The sequence below is a fragment of the Galendromus occidentalis genome, unplaced genomic scaffold (assembly GCF_000255335.2).
Source record: "Galendromus occidentalis unplaced genomic scaffold, Mocc_1.1 scf7180000076863, whole genome shotgun sequence".
In the NCBI taxonomy this organism is placed as follows: Eukaryota; Metazoa; Arthropoda; class Arachnida; order Mesostigmata; family Phytoseiidae; genus Galendromus; species Galendromus occidentalis.
The window spans coordinates 8,235-14,268 of NW_003804852.1; positions in this window are offsets into that span (position 1 = coordinate 8,235).

Genomic DNA, 6,034 nt, shown 5'->3' on the forward strand with positions numbered 1-6,034 from the left:
CGGGAGGAAAACTCTTGAGGGCAGTCATGATTTCATCTGCGCTGCAGTTTCTAGGCAGGCAGGGGGTTTGCAGTGTCGGAACCGTATCATCGACCTGGGGCCCGGGATGTTTCAGTATCATCTCTTGTTGTGCGACTGGGTCACATGGGGTAACCAGTGATTCAGATGATTGAAGGAGTCGAATCGCCCCTCTCAGGTCTCCTTTGGACGTCAGTCTTTTCTCCGCCGATCTTCCGCGGAAAGCATCTGTCGCCTCCCGTCTACGTAATTGTGGTCTGTCGCAAGGCAGACTCAGAGGTCTATCGTATTGAGAGATGTTGTGTTTCACACAAGCGGTCAACGATCTATCTGATATCGAAGGTACATGGAGTACTCGGTAAGAGAACTCGAGGAGAGAGGTCCAAGATCTCTCATCGTTCGAGTCGGCCACGTCCCGGAGTAAGTGTATAAATTTCCGAGTCGCGTGAGGACGAGCACTCTGTGGAATCCGAGGGAGCACCTTCAGATGTTGTTTGAGCTCAGCAAGAACGGGTCTTCTCTGGGCTTGAGTTGTAGAGGAGGGCAGAGGACAGATATCCGTTCCGGTGGCGGGAGGGCCATCTCGCGAATTAGTCGCGGGGATGTCGGGTTGGGGCTGAACTAGTTCAGGAGAAGGTCTCTGCACCCGGTGTTTGTGTGTGACGTGGGTCTTTAGTCCGCGCGCGCTACTTGACGAGAAGGTACAAAGAAGGCAGCGATGAGCGAAGGTCTGACTGGATGTAAGACTCGGGGCTGTGTTGTTGGGTTGGTCTTCTGTGCCCAGTGGGTGTCTTGACCTGACCGAGCGGTGTTGGTGTCCCGTATGAATGTTGAGTCCTCTCAAACATGTCGCGGTAAACGGACACCAAGGGCATTGTAGGTCAGGCTGGCCCAAAAGGGCTGACCCGCGGTCGGTTTCCTTCGGAGAGCTCGTTGTAGCTTCGTTGTAGCTGATAGATAGATAGATAGATAGTATAGTATAGTATAGTATAGTATAGTATGGTGAACCTGACGACAAAATGCTCCGGACGATTCACCAGAGGAGACTCTGCAATAGGCCTAGTATTGGTCAACGCCAAAGCCCTCATGGCGGTGGACACCATGTTCATCGACGAGGATAGGGACATGAGCGACCACAACCTACTCAATGTTGGATGCAACACAACATTCCGCAAACAGGATGCAAAGACGACAAAGCGAATGCTTGGCGCGAATCGGGTGGTCGAGGTCGCCGAGAGACTCCTCGCTAAAGAGGAGAATATCTCATACGACAAGTTTCGCAGCACACTACAGGAGAGTATAGACAGGCTGAGTCAAAAGAGAAAAATCCCCTCTCAGCCAATGGTCTACTCACCCCAAATCACTGCACTAGAATCGATCCGAGTTCAGAGAAATCGTGAATGGAGGCGGCTCAGAGGGCTCTGTTTACCAACAACGGAAATTGAAAGAGAGTTGAGAGAAGCACAACATGCGGTGAGAGAGGAAAAAGAACTGGCGGCAAGAGACTGGAAGAAACAGACGGAAATCTTGGCCGCGCCTCGAAGCACGCGCTGCAAGAAATCCTGGCAATACATACGGCGCTCCCAGACCCACACAAAGCGGAGAGTCCACGCCGGGAATACGACCGGGGAAGAAATCCCAGCCGAACAAATGGAAGATGTCTGACCAAAACTGGTCAGGTGTTGTGGATGGTTGGAGAGAATTCGAAGGTGACAGGACGTTCCCACAGCGGCACAATTTCACCAGTAGGGAGACTTGAGTTCAGGCACTAACACTCGGATGCAGGATCGAGGAATCACTCGGGCAGAGGTTTCACAAGACAGTAGTTTATTCTATGAGACTGGGTTGTTCTTATTCTAGATTCTCGTTGAAAGAAAGGGAAGCCTAAGTTATACCTAGAGCTTCTCGCTGGTTGAAGAGAGCGCACCCCCGTACATTCTATCAACCCGCGTCTTTCATTTATGCCGGTGCCTGTATCGATTCCGCAGCTGGGGAGACACCCAGCTGCTTCGGCACCCATCGCCGTACACTTGTGGCGCCACGAGGTCCAATCCTGGTCTTGATGCCGACTCAGATGGCATTCCTTTGTTCTTGCGGTTCATCAGAGTATCCTCGGCTCGAGGATCTCCCAACCGGCTCAGAGATCTTAGGTCTCTCAATAACTACGGCATTTCTTTGATCTCACGAGTCCTCCGAGAGAAATCTTTCCGATCAACATGATCACTCGGAGTTATCGCTATCTAACATATTCCATGCTCAACAGCCGCTCTGATAGTGAGTCGGTCTGTATGGTGAAGATACAAATTCTATCTATTACAATGATTCATATTTCGTTGTTCCTGATGCGGTGTATTTCTTGAATATCGACTGATTCGCTGAGCGTAGCCTCTGTTGCGCCGAGCTCTCTCGAGTGAGAGAGCCGCTCTGTCTCCGAAGTCACGGAGACTGTTGAGTGGTGTCCGCGGTGTCGTGTGCGTTCACCGTTTGTGCTTTGCACGTTGAGTCTGGTTGGCACGTTCTGGCAGTGCACGTCTCCCCCGCGCGCACGAGGCCGCGCACCACGAGGTAAGTCGTCACTCTGTGTCCAACCGCCGAATAAGACGGTTGTGATTTTCGTAACGTAACTTGTCAGGTTAAATTTTGAATTTGAAAAAAACGTTGTGTGAGGAAGACGGGAAAAAAAACTGTTGAGTTTTTAGTTGATTCGGTGAGTTGATCAGCAGTGTTTGGAAGGTATTTTTCCTTCCGATATTTTCTGGTTTTGGAGTCGCCAAGCCGGTGACCTTTGATGTCCTTTCGTAGATCGGACGCCGCATTGCTCTGAAGAGCTCGGGAAGGAAAAACGGAAATTTTTTTTTTTCGAGTGAGTGGAATCCGTTTATATGTGTGGATGCGAGGCTTGGATGAATGATTCCAGGGTGATTGATTTCCAGAGTCCGTTTTCAGAGATTGTGCCGAGGAAAAAAAAATGATGGTCCGCTCTCCGGTGGTAACGCGACAGCGTGCCACAAACAATTATGAGGTGTTTGTCGAGGATCCGCCGCAGGCGGAGAGTTCTACTTTAGTTGTAGAAGAGCCCGCGAGGGCTCAACTTGATGTCGAAGTCGGTCAGGAGCCCAATCTGACATACGTTGTCAGATACCGGTTTAAATGTTCGAATTGGGTTCTGTCGCTGAGCGTCGGGTGTTCTCTGATCTGCGTTTCGACGCTACTCGCGGTGATTCTTTCGGGCGGATTTTCTGCCGGGGGTGGCACCCCCTACACAACAGCCACTTACATCAGTCCGCCGCCGTCCGGCGAAAACAAAATTCGGTTAGATCTCAGCGGGTTCGTTTGCGTTCGGGGTGGGGGGTACTTTTGTTTGTCCCCCCTCCTCGGACTTTGTGTTGAGATGAAGATGGAGAGGGCCAGTAAGCCCGATTGGGTGTTTGCCTCTGATGGCAACAAGGCCGAAAAACGGCCACTCTTGTGCGCCCGGTCGCGATTCCTCCAGGAGGTTTAAGAAAGAGAAAAAAAACGACGAGAAAAAAATTGATCGTTCGTTGAGACCGGGGTTCGAGTGTTTTCAATGTTGAGTTGGATCGTTTTGCTTGGTTGAGCTCCTTCCTCTCATCCTTGGTGAGTCTCCAAATCTTGGTCTGGTTCCATTCGAGTTGTTCCTCAGATGATTTATCGTTCTATTTATATTTTCTATTATTTGGTTTGCTCTTTTTTTCATTTTAACGATTTTGTTGGTTTCTGATTATTTTCTTTATATTCAGTTCATGGGTTTCATTTATCGACTGTTATGCTCGTATTATACTTGTATGAATTAATTTCAGGTTGGAAAGGAAAAGAAAGATAACCTTTGGGGGTGGCTCTCGCGTTCGCATGGCTGCAAGGGAAGTGACGAGACGTGAAGTCTGATGACGGGAAACGTACAGGCTCAGAGAGCGTGAGTGAAGACTCAGGAGTACAGTCTCATGAAGAGGTTACACCACAGTTAGAGGGAGTGTTGAGGCTGAATAAGACGAAAACTGTGAGTCCTCAGACTTGCAGTTAGGTACGACTCAGAGCGTGGGGACGCTTCCCTATGAGTCACCAAACCGGGGTTGCACCCCGGTTCCGTCGTAAGATAGGACTCACCCCTTTGTATGAAAGTGGGGTTCGAGATTAATACAGCATACTATGTATGTAGGTACACATGACAGGTAGGCGGAGCCTGCTTATGCACCCCGTCTCTAGTCTCCAGTATATAAGGAGACTGCTCTGAATAAACTTTACTGTGGTGTAACCTCTTCATGAGACTGTACTCCTGAGTCTTCACTCACGCTCTCTGAGCCTGTACGTTTCCCGTCATCAGACTTCACGTCTCGTCACGTTATCAGCACGAATCAGCTCTGCTTACCATCAACATCTGTGACCTTTGAGGACGAAACTCGAAGGGGTAAGCTGTCTACTCTAACCTTTCGGTATTAGTAGTACGGCAGAATCAGGCTGTGATCAGGTGTTGTTCGGCTAATGCAAAGTGCTCCGGAGATTGAGAATACGTTTGAGTTCATCACGATCTCATCTCGAACTCCCCTATTGGCAGACATGCCGGGAGATGAAAAAAGCGAACCTGGTTCGAAATTCAGACATTTGTCAAGCATAAAACTTATGGACAACGGAAAGAATTGGACACCTTGGCGAATTTGCGTTCGGGCGCTCCTTGGGGCATCGCCCGGCGCGCTCAAGGCCATGAAGGGCGAGCTTCCGATTAATGATGCTAACTACGAGGCCGCAAATGGTTCGGCCAGAGCTATACTCCTTAATTCCATTTCTATGGGTTTGAAGATCGAGTACTTCAATGCAACTGATTCGGAATTGGATGCGAAGTCCGCTAAGGACATATATGCTGTTCTTGAAAAACGTTTTGCCAGCAAGAATTACGCCTCGCAGGGAGCAGCGAAAAAGAAATATGATGACTTCAAGTATAGCCCGTCCAAAACGGTCATGCAAAATGTGCAGGTCTTTAAAGTCTTGCTCAGTGATCTCATTTTGTCAGGTGTCTCGGAGTCCGACCAGATGGCGACCCAGAGATTTCTGGGCTTGCTTCCACCTTCATGGGAATCTCTTGATCTCTTCTGGGGAACCCTGGCGGCCACCGAACAGACTATGACAAAATTGGTCGACTTGATCGATCAGTATGAGACAAGGCGTTCGACCGCTGGACAGTCCTCCAGCGGTGTCGAGCCCACGACGGCGACGGCGATGCTCTCTAAAATGAGCATTGCTTCGAATCGATCTCGTCAGAATAATAATCGAGGAAATTTCAATCGAAACTCTCGTCAATTCAATCAGCGTCCGAATAATGGTCGCAGTGATTTCAACTCTACTCCCAATTATTCGCAAATGAATAATAACTCGCGGCGTGATAATCGAGGAAACTTCAATCGTAACCCGAATGGTGGCAATAGTTCCCGGCGGAACAGTTCTCGTAATCCAGGCCCCTCAGGCCGTTCGGGTTCTTCAAACTCACCACGATCGAATGACTCTAACTCATTCGGATCGTCTCAGAATAATCGCTCTCGACCGCAACAAGGTCGACCCCGCCGTCCATTCCGTGCGTCCGCAAATGTCGCCGTGGTAGATGATTTCAATAGCGATGTTGAGATCTACACTGTGACGATGGACGAAATCTCATTCGACTCGTCCTCCTGGCTCATTGACTCCGGAGCGTCGCATCACATCGCCAAAAGCCTCAGTTCCATGCGGAATTACTCTCCGTATATGGCTCCTCGTGAGGTTAAGGTGGGAGGCCAGCAAAGGCTCTCCGCACTTGGTGAGGGTCAGGTTGATCTGGAAGTGTTTTCTTCCGATGGAGAACTCACGATCGTACACCTGCCTTCGGTACTTTATGTGCCTGGGATGCGCCGTAATCTGGTGTCAATGTCCGCTCTTATTACTGACAATGGGTCTATTAATTCCACTAAGACCGACATCCATCTGAACCGGGACTTAGCTACTCTGCGGGTTCCGATGGTCGATGGTCTTT